The following is a 21598-nucleotide window of genomic DNA, read 5'->3' as shown; positions in this document are numbered from 1 at the left end:
TCCAGGACTTAAACTTTGTTAACTTTATTAAAGAACAGATTGCCTTTTTCTTTTCAACTAACTTTATGGAAGAAATTTCCAGTGGGATATTATGGGATACTTTTAAAATATACATCCGTGGTCAAATTATATCATATTGTGCTGGATTGAAAAAACAAATTAATAATGAAATATGTACATTGGTTGATAAGATTAAAGAAATTGATAAAAAATATTCTGTTGCTCCTAATCTGGAGCTTTATAAAAAGAGTGTTGAATTTCAGATGCACCACAGTTTGTTATTAATATCCCCGATTGAAAATCAATTACTTAAAACTAAGAGTCAATTGTTGTGATAAATTGTTGTGATAAATATATGTTGTGATAAACCGGGTCAATTATTGGCCAACCAATTGAAAATTGCTTCGACTAAACATCAGATTATTAAAGCTTGTAAACAGGATGGTAGTTTGATGGTTGAGCATGAGAAAATTAATAAATCTTTTCAAGAATTCTATACCTCTTTATACTAATTAGAATTTCCTGATGATTCTCCCATAATGCATGGATTTTTAAGGAAATTGAAAATTCTGAAATTACCATTTATTGAGCGTTTATCACTGGATGCACCCATCACAGAAGAAGAAATAAAGAAAGCAATTTATTTTGCTTTTTAAAACCATCCCTCACATGAATATTTCTACCCGGCCTCCCTTGAATGCTTTGCTATCTTTGCTACTCTTTCTTACATAAAACACTGTATTATACCCAAATCTTAAGATTTACTAGACACTAGTCAAGCCAGATTTCCCAATACTGGTAGCAGTGTTTCATGAATCGAAGCCCCTGTCTCCCACATCATTCTTTGATTCAGAATTTAGCCCTTTAATCTGAAGCCAAGCTGCCTGTGGCTCAGCTCTCACTAAGATATGTCCTTGAGGTTCTATATCTATTTTTGAATCTAACACTTGAAGTTCTCTTTAGAATCACAGTCCTGATTCTTTTGTAACTTTCCAACTTTTCCATCTGATTGAAGGCAGTAAGATGAATAATAAGACAATCTTTCATTTGTTTTTACTTAGAAGAGCATGCAAAAGATTTTCTTGAACTCAACATAGAGTACATTGTTATGATCAAATTTATGATAAAAATGTAAAATACCCTCATTTATAAGACTACTTATGTATATTTTTCAAAAATTATACAATGAAGTGAGAGCAACCAAATAGACAAGGGCTTGAGTAACTGGGAATAATGCCACTGAGAGAAAGGTATCTATAAAACAGTTTGTTCATGGATAGAATATTATACCTCCTAAAACATGTTGATCTTTCTTTGAAATTCAATAAGCTTTTAAAAAATTTTGAATTAGTATTGCATCATACATTTTTAAAGTACTTATTTTGAAAGTTGTATCTGCTTTCTCCTTTTGGCCTATTATATTATACTCCATATTCTGTATTTGTTGAAACACAAAGAAAGATAACTGTTAAGCCATTGCAATCCTCCTTTTAACTCGCAAAAGCAAGTTGCATTTGGCATTAATGCCCAGTCAGGTTCACTGTGTTGATAAAAAAGAGACAAAATTGTTAAGTAACCTTTAAAACAAAATTGAAGTGGATTACACAAATGTAAGCATTTCCTAATGGGTCTCAAATTTCTGTGTTGTCTTAAACTTTACTGCCCAGCAACTAAGGAAAAGCCCTTAAGCAACACCCACTTTTACTGCCATGGATGCTTTTAGTGGAGGGGGATGACAATTCTCATGTTCAAAGGGATGTGGAGTGGGGAGTCTCATGTTATAGAAATCTTAACAGACCTGCCTATGCGGGAGGTAGCAAACATAGATAAATGATAAATTCTTACTAACTTAAGCAGCATAAGCTTCATATCCTCTTGAGATACATCAGGTGATTGTGCACCACTGTTTGCAAACTGGATGCCCTCAGAAACTGTAGCAGTCTGAGATCTTTTAAAGAATGTGTCATTGGTTAAAAATACAGAGAAGGTGTAGCAAGGTATTTAAGCATTTGAGCGGGGACTCATTCATTTCTGTATTATAATAATAAACATAGGTGCATGTGGCAATACATGCATTGAGGGATTCTTATGCACCATCTGGACACTCCTAGCCAGTAATGGGCATATTATTGTACAATAATATTGGTATTAAAGTCTATGGTAGGAAGAAGGCCACTTGCCTTGCATTGAGCAATCTTATTTTTACAGGGTTTTAATGAAAATTTCACTTTTGGAAGCTTGCTATATCCCATGCAGATGATAACTTTCTCCTGCATTCAGCTGAGAAATATGGTTGTGGCTGTTGAGCCAGGATAACCACATATTGGTAGCAGCTTTCTCTTTTTTTCACTGGTTGTTTTCACTTCATGGCTACTAAGCTTTGGGTCTCCTTATTTTTTTACCGCTTTGCGGAGGATGCTACCTTTTAAGTTTTATAGCATTCAGCACCAGGTGGTGATCATCTCCACCTCTGCTAGGCATGTAATACAAGATATTAGTGGACTGATACAGGCAATAAAATTTCAAGTCAGAATATAGAACCATAGAACATTACAGCACAGAAACAGGCCTTTTGGCCCTTCTTGGCTGTGCCGAACCGTTTTTCTGCCTAGTTCCACTGACCTGCACCTGGGCCATATCCCTCCAAACCCCTGTCAATCATATGCCCGTTCATGTTTTTCTTAAATGTCAAAAGTGAGCCCGCATTTACCACTTCATCTGGCAGCTCGTTCTACACTCCCACCACTCTCTGCATGAAGAAGTCCACCCTAATGTTCCCTTTAAACTTTTCCCCCTTCACCCTTAACCCATGACCTCTGGTTTTTTTCTCCCCTGGCCTTAGTGGAAAAAGCCTACTTGCATTCACTCTATCTCTACCCTTTATAATTTTATACACCTCTATCAAATCACCCCTCATTCTCCTACGCTCCAGGGAATAAAGTCCTAACCTATTTAATCTTTTTCTGTAACTCAGTTTCTCAAGTTCTGGCAACATCCTTGTAAACCTTCTCTGCACTCTTTCAACCTTATTAATATCCTTCCTGTAATTCGGTGACCAGAACTGCACACAATACTCCACATTCAGTCTCACCAATGTCTTATACAACCTCACCATTACATTCCAACTCTTATACTCAATACTTTGATTTATAAAGGCCAATGTACCAAAAGCTCTCTTTACAACCCTATCTACTTGTGACGCCACTTTTAGGGAATTATGTATCTGTACTCCCAGATCCCTCTGTTCTACTGCACTCCTCAGTGTCCTACCATATACCTTGTATGTTCTACCTTGGTTTGACCTTCCGAAGTGCAATACCTCACACTTGTCCGCATTAAACTCTATCTGCCATTTTTCTGCCCATTCCTCCAACTGGTCCAAATCCCTCTGTAAGCTTTGAAAACCTTCCTCACTGTCCACTACACCTCCAATCTTTGTATCATCAGCAAATTTGCTGATCCAATTTGCCACATTATCATCCAGATCATTGATATAGATGACAAATAACAATGGACCCAGCACTGATCCCTGTGGCATACCACTAGTCACAGGCCTCCACTACCACTCTCTGACTTCTCCCATTGAGCCAATGTCTAATCAAATTTACTACATCACCATGTATACCTAGCGACTGAATCTTCCTAACTAACCTCCCATGCAGGACCTTGTCAAAGGCCTTACTGAAGTCCATGTATACAACATCCACTGCCTTCCCTTCATCCATTTTCCTGGTAACTTCCTCGAAAAACTCTAATTGATTGGTTAAACATGACCTACCACGCACAAAGCCATGCTGACTGTTTCTAATAAGTCCCTGTCTATCCAAATACTTGTAGATCCTATCTCTTAGTATTCCTTCCAATAATTTACCTACTACCGACGTCAAACTTACTGGCCTATAATTCCCCGGCTTACTTTTTGAGCCTTTTTTAAACAATGGAACTACATGAGCTATCCTCCAATCCTCTGGCACCTGACTGGTGGATATTGACGTTTTAAATATTTCTGTCAGGGCCCCTGCAATTTCAACACTAGTCTCCTTCAAGCTCCGAGGGAATACCCTGTCAGGTCCTGGGGATTTATCTACTCTGATTTGCCTCAAGACAGCAAGCACCTCCTCCTCTTTGATCTGTATAAGTTCCATGACCTCCCTACTTGTTTGCCTTGTTTCCATAGACTCCATTCCAGTTTCCTTAGTAAATACAGATGCAAAAAAACCATTTAATATCTCTCCAATTTCTTTTGGTTCCATACATAGCCGACCACTCTGATCTTCAAGAGGACCAATTTTATCCCTTACTATCCTTTTGCTCTTAATATACCTGTGGAAGCTCTTAGGATTATCCTTCACCCTGACTGCCAAAGCAACCTCATGTCTTCTTTTAGCCCTCCTGATTTCTTTCTTAAGTATTTTCTTACTCTTTTATACTCATCAAGCATCTTATTTCCTCCCTGTTGCCTATACATGTTATACATCTCTCTTTTCTTTATCAGAGTTCCAATATCCCTCGAGAACCAAGGTTCCTTATTCTTATTCATTTTGCCTTTAACCCTGACAGGAATATACAAACTCTGCACTCTCAAGATTTCTCCTTTGAAGGCCTCCCATTTACCAATCACATCCTTGCCAGAGAACAACCTGTCCCAATCTGTGCTTTTTAGATCCTTTCTCATTTCTTCAAATTTGGCCTTTTTCCAGTTTAGAACTTCAACCCGAGGACCAGATCTATCTTTATCCATGATCAAGTTGAAACTAATGATGTTTTGACTTTAGTCATTAGTTAATGACTAATGACTGTTGTCATGAAATATGGCATATTCCTTGACAATATTGGAATTATGTAGATGTTTTATCTTCTTTCAGTTATAGTATTGAACAGTGGACTGATGTAAGTTGTCAGAGAAGTAGAAGTTAGTCTTTGTTAGCAAGATTTATCCTGTTCAGCATTTTGAAGCTCTCTGGCAAATTGAACTCCCTGAGGTTGAGGAAGTCCTGTGTATTTCATGGGAAAATGGCACCAGTCATGGAAGATTCAAAATATGCTGTTCATGAAAGGAATGGAAACATTTCCTGTTGATGAAGATGTGTTCCCAGGTGAGGTAGTGCTTTCTGTGATTACTACACTAATGGAAAGCCAGCAATATTTTGAAACCCCAATACCCATAATTCCACCTTGAAAACAAAGTAGATAAAATAATTTATCTTTAAGTGGTGCCTAGGTAACCTTTCTGGTGCATATTTCTTCTGCAAATTGATGGAGACAGCAGGAAAGTGACTGCTCAAGTTTCCTCCAGGGATCACAATTCTGTCCCACATCCAAACAACATGCAGATTGGTAGATTAATTGACCAGTATGAGGTGCTTCTTATGTATAAGTGAGTGGTTGTATCTGGGGAGTGGAGGTATTGATACAAAAGTGGAGAGAAAGAAAAATAAACTAGTGTAGTATTAGTGTTGGCCATCGCTTGGACTGATCTTGGGGCTCTCTACCTGTATGTCTAGTCTGAAAAAGACCCACATACAGTATTTCTGACACTTTCTGAATGAGAATGCTGGAGACTGAGAGTTGTTGATTGGAGTACTGCACAGGCACAACAGGAGCACTGCTGTGCAAGTCCGACAAAGAGCTCAAAAAACAGTAAGTTTTTCGATGGGAGCCATTGATTGGAGTACTGTGCAGGTGGAACAGGAGTATTCTCATGCAGGTGCAACAAAGCTTTCGAAAACACAGTCTCTATAAAAGAGGGGTACTGCCTAGTGGGAGCGGTCATCGTGGGAGACCTCGTCAGAGTAGTCTGAGTCAGTGTAGTAAGGTTTTGGCTAAACAGGGCTTCAGTGACAACAGGTGGAGTCAAGGTAAGTAGGTGAGTTCATTCCTTATTTCTTATTTAACTCTTGAGACAGCAGGAAGTATGTTTAAAGAGCCAGTGTTCTGTTCTAGGTGTCAGATGTGGGATTTCCAGGAGACTCCCAGCATCCCCGATGGCCACATCTGCGTCAGGTGCATTGAGATGCAGCTCCTTAGAGACCGTGTTAGGGAACTGGAGCTGCAGCTCACTGACCTTTGGCTTGTTAGGGAAAGTGAAGCAATGATAGACAGGAGCTACAGGGAGGTAGTCACCCCAAGGGGACAGATAAATGGGTGACTGTCAGGAGAGGGAAGGGAAGAACATCAGATATTGAAGAGTACCCCTGTGGCTATACCTCTCAACAAGAAGTTGCTAGGGGGAGGAAGTTACCTTGGGGAAGCAAAGCAAAGCAAAGCAACAGCCTCTGGGCACTGAATCTAGCCCTGTGGCTCAGAAGAGTAGGGAACTGAAGAGGATGACAGCAATAATTGGGAACTCTATAGTTAGGGGGACAGATGGGTAATTCTGTGGATGCAAAAAGGAAGCACAGATGGTGGTTTGCCTCCCAGGTGCCAGAGTCTGAAAAGGGAGGGTGAGCAGCCAGGACTTGCCCACAATATCCTGAAAAGGGAGGGTTAGCAGTCAGAAGTCATGGTACATGTTGGTACCAATGACATAGGAAGCAAAAGGGAGGAAGTCCTGAAAAAAGAATACAGGGAGTTAGGAGGAAACTGAGAAGCAGGACCACAAAGGTAGTAATCTTGGGATTTGCTGCCTGTGGATAGGAATATAATGAAGTGGCAGATAAATGCGTGGTTGAAGAATTGGAGCAGGGGGCAGCGATTCAGATCTCTGGATAATTGGGACCTCTTCTGAGGCAGGTGGGACCTGTACAAAAGGGATAGGTTGCACTTGTATCCAAGGGAACCAATATTCTTGTGGGCAGATTTACTAGAGCTGTTTAAACTAATATGGCAGGGGGTGGCAACCAATGTGAGCAAGCTGAGGATGAGCCAGCAGGTTTGCAAGTAGATGATGGGTGCAACATGAATGTAAGGAAGGACAAGCCAATGACTGGGATACAAATGCAAACAGAGCAAAGAGTTTGTGTTGCATTTAGAATAAGGTAGACAAACTCTTGGCACAATTAGACATTGGTCGGTATGACTTTGTAGGCATCACTGAGTTGTGGCTGAAAAAAGGCCATAGCTGGGAGTTTAACATCAAAGGTTATACTTTGTATTGAAAGGATAGGAAGGAAACCATAAGCAGTGTTGGTAAGAGATGGAATTACATCTTTAGAAAGAGATGACATAGGGTCAGAGAATGTTGAATCTTTGTGGGTGGAGTTAAGAAATTGCAAGGGTAAAAGAAACATTATGGTAATCATATATTGGCCTCCAAATAGTAGCCAAGATATGGGGTTGAGACCGCAAAGGAAGCTGGAAAAGGCATTAATAAGGGTAATGACACAATTGTAATAGGGGGGCTTCATTATGCAAGGGGATTGGGAAAATCAGGTTGGTGTTGGATCGCAAGAGAGGGAATTTGTTGAATGCCTACAAGAGGGCTTTTTAGAGCAGCTTGTGCTTGAGCCTGCTTGGTGAAAGGCTATCTTGGATTGGATGTTGTGTAATAACCCAGAACTTATTAGGGAGCTAATAAAGGAACCCTGAGGAAGCAGTAATCAGAATATGATTGAATTCATACTGCAATTTGAGAGGAAGAAGCATTAATCTCAAGTATCACTATTGCAAAGGAATAATGAGAATTCAGAGGTGTGAGAGAGGAGCTTGCCCAGGTGGATTGGCGGGTATGACGACAGAGCTGAAGTTTCTGGGAATAGTTCACAAGGCACAGGATAGATATATCCCACAGAGGAAGGAATTCTCAAATGGCAGGGGTAGGCAACCGTGGCTGACAAATGAATTTAAGAACTGCATATAAGGAAAGGGCATATAAGGTTGCAAAAGTGAGTGGGAAGTTGGATGTTTGGGAAGCTTTTAAAACCCAACAGAAGGCAACTAAAAAAGCTATAAGAAGGGAAAAGATGAAATATGAGGGCAGACTAGCCAATAATTAAGGATACTAAAAGTTTTTAAAAATTATATAAAGAGTAAAAGGGGGATGAGAGTTGATATTGGACCACTGGAAAATTATGCTAGTGAAGTAGTAATGGGGGACAATGAAATGACATATGAACTTAATGAGTACTTTATATCTGTCTTCACCTTGGAAGACACTAGGTCAGAGGTCTGTGAGTGTCAGGGAGCAGGAGTGAATGCTATTGCTATTATCCAGGGAAAAGTGCCAGGTATACTGAAAGGTCTTAAGGTGGATTAGTCACCTGGACTGGGTGGACTACATCCCAGAGATATGAGAGAGGCTGCTGAAGAGATAACGGATGCTTTGGTCATGGTCTTTCTAGAATCATTTGATTCTGGCATGGTCCCAGAGGAATGGAAGATTGCAACTGTCATTCCACTTTATAAAAAGGGAGGAGACAAAAGAAAGGAAATTATAGGCTAGTTATCCTAACCTTAGTGGTTGGGAAAGTGTTGGAATCTATTATTAAGGATGAGGTTTCGAGGTACATGGAGAATAGTGACAATATAAGTCAAAGTCAGAATGGTTTCTTTAAAGGGAAATCTTCCCTGACAAATCTGTTAAGAGTTCTTCAAGGAAGTAACAAGCAAGGTAGACAAAGGAGAGGCAGTGGACGTCATTTACTTGGATTTTCAGATGGCATTTGATAAAATACCATACATGAGGCTGCTGGGGACATCACGTGATGACGTAGGATCGAGACGCAGGGACCCAGCCCTCCCGTAAAAAGTTAATAAATTAATGTTTAAATGAAGAAAAGTTAGGCAATACTTTCTAAAAGTTACTTATAAACGACTCCGGACTGTGTCAAGCTATGCCTCAAGGAAGGAAGATGAAGAAAACTAATACCGGGAAGACTACGCAAGTTGGAACAAGAACAAGGCCCACGTCTACCGAGGAACCGCGGTCTCAGGTACATTATATCACCGGCGATACGGAACAGGAGACTGTGGCAACATTGGCCACAGGAAAAGACCACCGTGAGCTCCGCAAATGCGAAGGATGGAGCATGCGCAAACGGGAGCAACAAGAACTACAAAGCCCAGCTACCACTGCAACTGAAAGTGATAGCGAATCGGAGGGAGAGTTAAATCTCTCGGAAGGATCAGCTGAAGGTGGTAAAAGTCCTTCTAGAAATATAGAAAAGACTTTGAGGCAAATAATGCGTAAATTAGACACATTAAAAGTAATTAAAAATAATCAAAAAAGACTCGAAAAAAAAATGACCAAAATGGAGATTATGCTTGATAAAACGACAAAGAGACAGAAAAAAATGGGAAAAAGAATTAAGGACTTGGAAACTACAACGGAAGACATGGTTGAAAGAATGGACAAAATAGAAAAGGAAAATACTGCTTGGACATCAGAAAGAAAACAATTTATGGAAAAAATTGATAAGCTTGAAAATCTCAGTAGACGAAATAATATTAAAATTGTTGGACTTAAAGAAGATATAGAAGGAGAAGATCCAATAAATTTTTTTCAAAACTGGATCCCTAAAAAATTGAAAATGGAAAGAGAAACTCCAATTGAGATTGAAAGGGCGCATAGATCTTTAAGGTCAAGACCTCGAGCTGATCAAAACCCACGATCAATTTTGATAAAATGCTTACGATACCAAGACAAAGAAAAGATCCTGAAGGCCGCTGCCCAATGTGCCAAAAATAGAAACGGGCCACTGATGATAGCAGGGAAACCAGTTCTATTTTATCCTGATATAAGTTACAACCTGTTGAAGAGAAAGAAGGAATTTAACCCAGTGAAAAAAGCCTTATGGGAAAAGGGTTATAAATTTACAATGCGTCATCCAGCAACACTGATAATTTTTTTGGAGGAGGGAAATTTTTCTTTTTCCGATTATCGAAAAGCGGAGGAGTTTGTACAAGAACTTCCATCTATTCGCTAATTACACATAGAGGCTTCCAAACGTAATGGATTAAAGATGAAGATTGACCCAAGGAACAGAAGGAATGGACATTTATGGATATTATAGAAGAGAAAAGCAAAATTTTAGAAATACTAAATGAGAATAGTATTTTTTTTTCTCTTATACATATACTTTTCTATGTTGCGGGGGGGCTGGGAGGCTGTGGATCGGTTACTGCGGGATTCACGTGTGTAATCATGGCGGTTGCCATGACCCGTACAGCAGAGGGGGGTAATGTTGTGATTTTTCTCCACAACATTAGTAGGGGGGTATTTTGTTTTTTTTTCTTTATATTTTAATTTTTTTCTATCTTTTTGCCTGGATGATTGGTGAGGACACACATAGCAACATGGAGATTTTTATAAAGATTTCCCAGGATACCACAAAAGTGGAAAGATTAGGTATTATTATAGATTGGAGTAATATAATAATAAAAAATAATGACTAATCTACTAAATTTTTTAAGTTTTAATGTTAATGGGCTTAATGGGCCAGTAAAAAGAAAAAGGATTTTAACATATATTTAAAAAAAATGAGAACTCCGTGGAGCATGTGGGGATCTTCCAACATCCAGGCATTCCCTTTTATTTTCTTTCTTATTTCTTTAATAGGGATGTTAGGGGGGAGGGGTTAAGGGGAGGGGGGCTGGGTAACATTTTTTTATACACATTTATTCTGTAACTATTTGAAAACAATAAAAAAAATATTTAAAAAAAAAAAAAAAAAAAAAACATGAGGCTGCTTAACAAGATAAAATCCTATGGCGTTATAGGAAAGATAGCAGAATGGCTGACAGGCGGGAGACAGAGAGTGGGAATAAAAGGGGCCTTTTCTGGTTGGCTGCCAGTGACTAGTTGTGTTCCCCAGGGATCAATATTGGGACTGCTACTCTTCAAATTGTTTATCAATGATTTAGATGGTGAAATTGATGGCAAGGTTTATGGATGATACAAAGGTGGAACAGTAGGTCGTGCTATGGAAGCAATATGATAGCAGCAGGACTTGGACAAATTGGAAGAATGGGCAAATGAGTGGCAGAGGAATACAATGTTGGGAAATGTATGATAATACATTTTGTTAAAAGGAACAGTAGTGCAAACTATTATCTAAATGGGGAGAAGATTGAAACATTAGTGGTGCAGAGAGAATTAGGAATCCATGTGCAAACTCCCAAAGGGTTAATTTACAGGTTGAGTCTGTTGTAAAGAAGGCAAATGCAATGTGGACATTTATTTCAAGGGGTATAGAATATAAAAATAGGGAGATAATGCTGAACCTTTATAAGGCACTAGTCGGACCACACTTGGAGTATTGTCAACAATTTTGGGCCCCATATCTGAGAAAGGATGTGTTGTAATTGGAGAGAGTTCAGAGGAGGTTCATGAAGATGATTCCGTGAATGAAGGGGTTAACATATGAAGAGCGTTTGGCAGTTTTGGACCTGTAGTCACCGAAATTTAGAAGAATGCCTGGGGATCTCATTGAAACCTACCGAATGATAAAAGGACTAGATAGAGTGGATGTGCAGAGGATGTTTCCTGTGGTGGGGTATCCTGAGCTAAAGGGCACATCCTCAGTACTGAGGGGCAACCCTTTAGAACGGAGCTAAGGAGAAATTCTTTTTAGCCAGAGAGTAGTAAATCTGTGGAACACTCTGCCCAGACTGCGGTGGAGACAAAGTCTGTGGGTATATTTAAGGTGAAAGTTGATTCTTGATTGGTCAGAGTGTCAAAGGATATAGCGGAGAAGACAGTTGTTTAATGTTGGGGAGGATCTGGGATCAACCATGATGGAATGGCAGAGTAGAATCGATAGGCTGAATGACATTTTTTTTTCTGCTCCTATGTCAAATGGTCCTATACAACTGGGGCATTAAGACTAGATAACTTCCTAGCTATAATATTGAAGATCTGTGCTCCAGAATTACCTACGCCTTTAGCTAAGCTGTTGCACTACTGTTGCAACACTGGTATCTACCCTACAATGTTGACAATTGCACAGGTTGTACTGTCACAAAATAGCAATATAATTCCATCCAGCTAATTATCCCTATCAGTCTATCCTCAATCATCAGCAAAGAGATGGAAGGTGTCATTGGCAGTGCTGCCAAGTGGAATTTACTCGCTTGTAATCTGCTTACTTATGCCCAGGTTTCCCATACTCTGACTTTGTCGATCTGCCTCTCTACAAGAGGACTTTAGGTTCAGACCCATGGAATAATTGTCAAACACAGTTTACTTTAAAGTACATACTGTTTATTAGCAAGCTTTTGTCCCTCAGTTGAACTACAGAGCCCTGCTCATAGACCCTGGGAAAATCTGCAAACAGGTGAGCCCCGAGTACTGTCTGGGGCTGCTTGATAAACATTCGTTATCACATATATACTCTGATTGTGGCTAGGTATCCATGGCAGCTTTCCCATGCAACAAACGCTCCTTTGTTCTTCAGTTTTAATAATGGCCAATTGTGAAGGAAGACAGATGGTGGACAAAAGGTTGCTAATGTAAATTTTATTAGTGATGGGCATAACCCCTAGCTTTTCAAAGTTGGCTGAAGTCATGAGCGACTCCAAAGGCATATGTAGAGTCTGTAAAAATATTGGCTGACCGTCCAGTGGCTAGGATATATGCTCTAGTGAGTGTAAAGAGTTCAGCTTGCTGTGCTGAGTGAGGAGAAAGAAAGGAAGCGGACTCCACTGTTTCTTTGTCGAAAACAACTGCATAGCCTACACAGTTCATGGGGCGGTGAATCTAGACACTCAGGTGGGCATTCTTAAAAAGGTTGCTGGGTTCACAGTAGAACGGGAAAAATTGGAGAAGGGGGTTTTGTAGGAGAAGGACCTCATATTTAGTGCGACGGGCCTGCATAAGGCCTTGAGTTTGGCGGATGTTCATCCAAGCAACTATGTCATGAGAGATGAGTGTGTTCACTGGCTGGTGCAAGGTAATGTTACTTGTGGCCAGAACCATATTGTATACTGCAGGGAGCATTTGAGTACTGGGAGATAAGTGATCGAGTTTCGTGGAGAAGTAGGCGACAGGTCATTGTTGATCCCCATGGCTCTGGGAGAGGTCAGTGGTGGCATACCCATCCTTGATTGTCGCATAGAGTGCAAAACGGCGATCATATAGTGGCTGACCCAAGGAGGGGTGCGATATCAGGGCTTGCTTGAGGGAAGCAAAATCCTGTTGGGCCTGCTCTGAGAGTTGAAAGGGAGTCTCACGTTTGGGTGAGGAATAAAGGGTTAGGGATTTGGTGAGCAGGGCAACATCGGGAATCTAAGTGCAGCAGAAATTGACAAGGCCCAGGAATTTATGCATCTCAGTTGGCATAGTGTATTAACAATGGGGGTTAATTAGCACAGATCAAGGGCTGAATCTGGTACCTTCTGAGCTATTAAGATCCGCACTTGATAACAAAACCTTTTAAAAACAAATAAATCTTTTTCTGACAAGCTAACACACTAGATAGTTTAAAGTATAATGTGGTATCCTTATATTTGTTCAGAATTGGACAAAATCAAAAATCAACCTTTCCTCACAAAGAAAGAAAACAAATATTAAAATATAGAAGATTGCTCTAGCCACCCACTGAAATGTTATGTACTAAAATTTAACTGAACTTTTTCCCTTTAGATGACCTCTGTGGCTTGCTTTGAAAGACTGAACTATGATGCTTCTTTCTGACATGTCCATAGATGTTAATACAGCTACAATGATAAATAATGAAAGTCTTTATCTGATTTACAGCTTTCCTAGAAATACTTTGTCTTTGTGAACTACTAATTAATTTTAAATGGTTTTCTGAAGCTTGAGTAGATTCTGACCAGTTGATATTGTTGACTTTAACCTCGTTGGCCACCTTGCTGGGCAGAGCTTGGAGGAGAAGAGCACAGAACAGTTGGGGACTGGTTCCCTGCTGAGTACAGCAGATCTCCCGATCGTGCAGAATAAAGCGTTCTAGGAAATCATTATGGGGTCTCACCTTTCCTGGGTTTATACTCTAAGTCTTTAGTTACATCTGTGGAGAGGGCCAGAACGTGGGACAAGGCATCCAATATACTTTCAATCATCAGCAGTTCAGTTTACCCGATCGAGATTAACTGGTCGTAGTTGCCAAGTCCGAGCTTAGTGGTGAATTGTAGGAGTAAGGGCAGAGGGAACAAATCTCGGGAGTTAGTGGAATAAATAGTCAAGATAGTCCTTAGCTAATTGCAAAATCCTTAAAGGGTTGACCTTTTTGTCAGGGGCAGCATTCAGTATATCAGAGTTTGGAAGGGGTCCAGGGCTTATGGATTTGCATAGTGGGTGCTTGTTCCACCACTCCAGCTTGTGGGTTAGGAATGGTCCTTATGGACAATTGATACCAGGTCTGTATAGGTCTGGGACAGGTCCAGTCTGACTGTGCATGCAGGCAGAAACGGGTATTGGGCTTCCCAACTGTTCTGGAGGAACTACATTGGTCAGTGGCGATGCAATGACTGTCGAGTTGGCAACTGAGGCACCAGGGCAAGAATCATATGGGGGTGGGGAATCTGACCGTGGTAAACAGGCGCCGACGCTGTTGTGGGTAGTACGGCAGGATTATTAGGTCACTTTGCCCATTCCTAATCATCATCAGTATCGTTTCAGGAGTCGGTCGGTATGTCTCGATAGAGGCGGAGTAACCCAGAATTATTTTTATTTTCGGTTTCCCTTTTTCCCTCTATTCGTTCTCGCATGGTGAGTATGTTTTGTCTCTGATACAATTTCTTTCCCCGTCTCCTTTGTCTGTTTCTGTCTCTTATCCCATTCTTCACAAATCACCCTCAAATCTTCCCAACTCTTAGGATTGTCTTTTTTGTCACATACATTTATCTCTCTTCGCTTAGCATTATTGGTCTAAGAATTTAATTTATGTGTTTCTTCTTTTATTTCTGCCTTTTGTCGCCCTGCCTTCCTTTTCCATATTCCCTGTTTTGCCTTCTGTATTAAATTTAAATCAAATGTGCCTCCTGCAGGCCAATTGTCTTTCTCCAAATGCTTACACAATTTGAACGACATTTGTTTAAGTGCACACCCACGGGGGACTCCAACCACCCGTCTTGACTTATGAGAAGACTCGAACTGCTCAGTTATTCCGGGGCACTCAAGCCACCTGTCTCCTCTTTCCATGGGACTCAAACCACCCGTCTGCTCTTTATTCCCTTTGGGTCCCACTAGTGGATTTTCCTGCCAAAATGAGGGAACAAATAGAGTCATCAGAGAGCAGAGAGGAACCAAGGTTAAAGCTTACCTTGTGTGCCCGTTAGTCTCTGATTCATCCCAAAGAACCATCTGTCCACTTCTTCAGTTTTGGCGAGGGGTCTACCACATATTGGGACCCTGCTTGTAGTGCAAAGATGTCATCTGTCTCTCTACCAAAGGACTTTAGGTTCAGACCCACGGAATAATTGTCAAACACAGTTTACTTAAAAGTACATACTGTTCATTAGCAAGCTTACATCATTCAGTTGAACTACAGAGCACTGCTCACAGAGCCAGGGAAAATCTGCAATCAAGTGAGCCCCAGGTATTCTATGGGGCTGGTTGTTAAACATTCGTTATCACATACATACTCTGATTGTTGCTAGGCATCTTTGGCAGCTTTCCCATGCAACAAGCACTCCTTTGTTCTTTAGTTATCTTTGCAACATTATTGGCCAAGCTGCAAATAAGTCATTTAGGTTTTAGCCCTTTTAATTCTGCATATAATTTCTCAACTTCACATTTTTCAACACATGGAATGCATGGAATCATGTCACAAGTTGGGATGTTCTCTGATGATTGCACAATGTTCAATTCCACTCATAATTCTTTTACAAATAAAAATCAAGTCATCTTAGATATAAGACGTGAGTTGTGAGTACTAAGTAAGTACCATTCACACCACAAACAATGAATACTTTCAACATAATATGGTTAAATCATATACCTTTGAGATTTAATAGCATTAGTAAATCTGCCACCAACATCTTAGATTTTGACCAAAAAATGAACTAAATGTACCATATACTGTAACTATAAGAACAGATTAGTGATTAGGTGAATCAGTCACTACAATGTACTCCACACCCAAAATCACTTTCATCATCTAAAGAACAAATTGAGTGCAATGGGACATCTTCCACTTGCTTGGTTGATTGCAGTTCCTGCAATACTCAAGAAGCTCAGTACCATCCCAAAAAGAGTTTTGTGCTCCAAGCAGCACTTTAGCCATTCATTCCCTCCATCACTGATATACTCTAGCTTTATTTTGAAAATATATTGTCACTGGGTTGAAATCCTGATATCCCGTGTCCGATAGCAACGTAAACTGACCAGAGCAATTCAGGCAGTTCAAAACTACTTTCTGAGAAGCAATCAGAAATGGGCAATTCATTCTAGTATTGCCAAGGTTGCTCCAATTCCAAAGAATAAGTTAATGTGTCTGACATGTCAGTCCATGGCCTCCTCTACTGCCGTGATGAGGCCACACTTAGGTTGGAGGAGCAAGATCTTGTATTCCATCTGGGTATCCTCCAACCTGATGGCGTGAACACCAATTTTTCAAACTTCATGTAATTGCGCACCCCTCCCACCCCTTCAACATTTCCCATTCCTGTTTCTCTCTCACCTTAACTCCTTACCCACCCATCACTTCCTTCTAGTGCTCCTCCCTCTTCCCTTTCTTCCATTGTCTTCTATCTTCTCATCAGATTTCCCCCTCCTCCAGCCCTTTATCTCTTTCACTAATCAACTTCCTAGTTCTTTATTTTATCCCCTCCCCATTCCCGTTTTTACCTATCACCTGCCACCTTGTATTTCATCCTCCTCTCCTCTCACCTTCTTATTCTGACTTCTCCCCTTCCTTTCCAGTACTGAAGAAGGGTCTCAGCTGAAATTCCGACAGTACATGCTGCCTGGCCTGCTGAGTTCCCCAAGCATCTTGTGTGTGTTGCTATGTATCTCTAGCATCTGCAGATTTTCTCATGTTTGGAATTAATAAGTGTATTCTGCACAATTCCTAGTGCACTAAGCACTCACTGGATGGAAAGTGAAATTACTTGTCATAAACTGCTATGAAAATCAAATATTTGAGAATTATTTTTGATACAGACTTGCCGACATGGAGCACTTTGAAATTCAGTCTATTCTAGAATTTCTTCCCAGCAGTAATAAAATGCAATTTCTACTGCAATTGAGCAAGAAACGAACCATTTTACTGTGCAAAATCCACTGGAAACATTGTGATGTCAACCACTGAGGCTGAAAATACAGTGATATAAGAATCTGCTATAGTCTAAGCAGTAGTTTTTAGAGACTGTAAGGGAGGAAAGAATTCAAGCATATGGTGTGGAGGATAGAAGGGGAAGGGGCATTTAAAACAAAAAGTTATGCTTGACATTGGGTTCACCAGTCTATTTCTGATCTGGAAATACGACATAATGTACACTTTCAACTCAGTATAAACCTTGTCCTATTGATTCACAATGATAGGAAGAGCCAACATCAAAGGATGAAAAAGCAATGTTCCTTTGAACACTTGGCCCCCACAAGGTATTTATCCCTATCATAACTTTTCTGGCTCCAACTGTTTTAGATCCTAAAGGTCAGAAAGCTTGTGAAGAAGGTTAAGATTACAAGACTTACATGAACTGGCCAATTGGATCAAAGAATGGCAAATGGAATTTAACTCAGACATGCATGAGGTATAGCATTTTGATACATTACGCCGGAGCAGAAATTGCATAGTAAATTGTAGAGATCTGGAGAATGTTGTGGAACATAATGACTCAGGGGTTACAGATACGTAGATCCATAAAAGTTGTGATTCAGATAGACAGGGCAATGAAGGGGAGTTTGGTATGCTTGCATTCATTTGTCAGTGTGTTATATAAATGAGTTGGGATGTCAAGTTCCAACTGTACAAGTCATGGGTGAGACCACACTTGAAATATTATGTTTTAATAGGATTGCTTTTATATTTATTGATTTTGTAGTTACTTTGTCTTTTTATGCTGCATCGGATCCAGAGTAACTTGTTATCCTTTATGCTAATGTACTGAAGAAATATGATAAATAAGTTTGAATCTTGTGTACATTTCTGGTTGCCCAGCTAAGAAGGATGCCATTAATCAGAAAAGAAAGTAGTGAAGATGCACAAGGATGTTAACCAGGATTGTAGGGCTTGAGGTATAAGGAGCAGTTCAATATGTTGTAACTTTTTTTCCTGGAGAGTAAAGGGTGAGAGGTGATTTTATGGAGACAAAATAATGAGGGATATAGATAAAGCAAGTGGTCACAATCTTTTTCTCAGCATTGGGGAATTTGAAACTAGACAACGTAGATTTGAGATGAGATAAAGATTTAACTGGGATCCAGGAGACAACTTTTTCACACAGGGTGGTGAGCATGTGGAACAAGCAGTCAGAAGTTGTCAAGGTGGAATGTTTAGAAGATATTTGTATGGGTACTTAGATAGGAAAAGTGTCGAGGGATATGGGCCATATAAGTTATACTGATTTGGATGGATGTTTTAGTCAGCATGGACAAGTTGGTTCGAAGAGCTTACTTATCTGCTGTGTGACTCTTATGTCTGTTTTTAATTGATTTTAGATAATATTATGAGGGATCTGGATAAAGAGTGGTCACAAAGAAAATGTATAATTTTAAAATATATATGTTTTAACAATTCCTAAGTGCGATTTAATGCTTGTAAATGTCAAAGACAAACATTTCAATACACCAAGAAATTCTCAAGAAATATTGTGGCCAGGACCAAACTGGAATAAACATTTGGTGGTCAGAAATTGTGCTGAGTACTGCAAAGTAGATTATATTGGATATGTATCCTCAAAAGTGCTACCTTTGTGTACTGTTATGTATCCCGTAACTGGATCACTTACCAGCAAAGATAGAGAGATCTGCTGAAGTCTGATGGTACCATTTTCAAACGTTTTTATTTATAAAGGGGCACAAAAGTAAGGTTAATACAAACATTCAGATAACATACGTCGTCAATATTCAATCTAAAGCGCAGGTATAGTAATAATCAGAAATAAGCTCTATCGTTGTCTAGGGGATAATATCTTGTCCATTTGGAAATACAAAAGTCATTCAAAAGTCTGCTGGCTTCAGCCTTGTGGGAACTGCTGGGTTTCCCGAGTTGGAGAGAGAGAGAGAGATTGGTGAGAAAAGGAACACTTGCCCGGGTCCTTACGAAGCAAAGCCGTGGAATCAGGGGAGCAGGCTTCCCTGTTGTTAGTTAAAAGCAGTTTTCCGTGATTCCAGCCACAGACTCCCGATTCGGAATCTAACGCACGTGGCTTCCTTCAAAATGGCTTCCCGCTACGACCGGATCGCTATCGTGTCTCCTTGGTGTGTCTGAAGGGGTGTCCCCCCCCCAGACCCTCCTTTATACTTCCTCACAGGATCGCAGGTGTCAATCAGGTTGCAGGTGTCAATCTCTCTCTCAACCAGCCCACTTTGCCCGAGGGCTTTACACGTGGTCTTCATGAGACAATAGTCAAGGTCGCCTTATTCTGCATCCCGGTGGAACGCGGGATTCAGCACGTCTCTCTCTCTCCCATTTCCTGTGTCTATTCAGCACGTCTCTCTCTTCTCTTGGGTCATTGACCCCCCCTTCACTAGGGCTCTTGCGATTCTCACAAAGGAGGGGGCTGGTATCATAACAGTACACACAAGGTATTTCCAAGTTGAATCTCTAATATCAAATATGGTGTGCAGAAGAGCATCCCTGACACATAACGCATCGAAAGCTGAAGTGGATGGGCTATAGCAGCAGAAGACTACACCTGGAACCACTCCTCTATGTAATAAATTGGCCGTTAAGTTTATACTGCCATCTTCACCATAGATGCTGAAGATGTTCTATAGGTCAGTTGTGGAGAGCGCCCTCTTCTTTGTGGTGGCGTGTTGGGGAGGAAGCATTAAGAAGAGGGACGCCTCACGTCTTAATAAGCTGGTAAGGAAGGTGGGCTCTGTCGTGGGCAAAGTACTGGAGAGTTTAACATCAGTAGCTGAGCGAAGGGCACTGAGTAGGCTACGGTCAATTATGGATAACTCTGAACATCCTCTACATAGCACCATCCAGAGACAGAGAAGCAGTTTCAGCGACAGGTTACTATCGATGCAATGCTCCTCGACAGGATGAAGAGGTCAATACTCCCCAATGCCATTAGGCTTTACAATTCTACCGCCAGGACTTAAGAACTTTTTAAAAGCTGTTATTAATGCTTTTTGAGATAGTGATTTAGATGCATATCATATTTTTTTTACTGAGTTAAGTATTGTATGTAATTAGTTTTGCTACAACAAGTGTATGGGACATTGGAAAAAAAGTTGAATTTCCCCATGGGGATGAATAAAGTATCTATATCTATCTATCTATCTATCTATCTATCTATCTATCTATCTATCTATCTATCTATCTATCTATCTATCTATCTATCTATCTATCTATCTATCTATCTATCTATCTATCTATCTATCTATCTATCTATCTATCTATCTATCTATCTATCTATCTATCTATCTATCTATCTATCTATCTATCTATTCCTGATAATATTTTAGGTACACCCATGTTTGTAGAAGTTCAAGAAACCAATTCACCACCACTTTCTCAAGGGCAATTGAGATGGGGAAATAAATGCTGGCTCAACCTTTGAAACCCACATTCCTTCAATTAATATATATAAAAAAATTCTAAGGGAGCTTAACAGGGTAAATGTTGAGATGTTTTCACTCATGTGGTGAAAACAAGGGGCCATTGCTGTTAAATAAGAGTAGTCATGTGGTGCTCATGTGATAAGGGAGTGGTAAAACTGAGGTGCATTGGAATTTCTTGCAGAGGGTAGTGAATCTCAAGAATTTTCTGCCCTAGAAGTTGATAGTGTTGGTCAGATCATTGGATTTGTTTAAGATGTCCATTGAAAGATCAGGGAAGTAAGAGTTGTGAGGAACAGGAGCAGCAGAGTTTAGACCAGCAGAGATCAGCCATGATCATATTAAAACTGAGCCAGTGTCACAGTGCATAACAACACATACAAAATAGTGAAGAAATTCAGCAGGTCAGGCAGCGTCTATGACGGGAAGTGTACAATCCTTCATCAGGACCTTTCATTATGAGTACTTCCAGTATTTTGTGTGTGTTAATCCAGATTTCCAACATTTGCAGTCTCTCTCATGTCACAATACATAATATAGGTTGGAGGCAACAAATTACTGATACTGGAAATCTGAAATAAAACAAAGTTCTGCAAGTACTCAAGTCGAACAGCATCAGTGAGAATAGAAAGAGAGTTGCCGTTTTGAGACAAGGATTCTACTGTTGAAACCACTGTTGTCATGCTTTCCCACTGAAAATTGTTTGACTTGTATGCTTCCAGCACTTTCTGATTTAGTAATTCATACAGTATACAGTACCATCTTAAGTGGATGATCCAGTTTCTAGCTTGGCAAAAGTCCCCTACCTGCCTGAATGCCTCATATCTGAATTCCAAACTGGTATCTCAGACTAGATTTTAGCCTCCTAAATTTATTTGGAGATTTGCAGCCACAAACTTCCTATTATTCACATATCTGACCATTGCTTTTTCTTTTTCTTTTTCGTGTGGGGGGGGGCGGAGTTGATGTATGTTCTTTTTGTTTTTCATTGCTATCTGGAGAAGGTAAATATCAGAGTTGTATTGC

At 40.1% G+C, this 21598-nt stretch overlaps 1 protein-coding gene and 1 long non-coding RNA gene across 8 annotated transcripts in view; one reads left to right on the top strand and one right to left on the bottom strand.

Annotated features, from left to right (window-relative positions):
- LOC140741949 (uncharacterized) overlaps positions 1–15407 on the bottom strand; it is a 69868-nt gene extending 54461 nt beyond the window's left edge. Inside the window, exon 1 of the long non-coding RNA XR_012102174.1 lies at positions 15159–15407. This is a non-coding gene — a long non-coding RNA (uncharacterized lncRNA). The remainder of the gene's footprint in view (positions 1–15158) is intronic.
- The window catches only part of dock3 (dedicator of cytokinesis 3), a 968429-nt gene that overhangs the window by 294844 nt on the left and 651987 nt on the right, over positions 1–21598 (top strand). The window lies entirely within an intron of this gene.

Source organism: Hemitrygon akajei, chromosome 19 (assembly GCF_048418815.1).
Source record: "Hemitrygon akajei chromosome 19, sHemAka1.3, whole genome shotgun sequence".
In the NCBI taxonomy this organism is placed as follows: Eukaryota; Metazoa; Chordata; class Chondrichthyes; order Myliobatiformes; family Dasyatidae; genus Hemitrygon; species Hemitrygon akajei.
The sequence above is the reverse complement of the archived record's forward strand: the minus strand, read 5'-3'. Positions and strand labels throughout refer to the sequence as shown.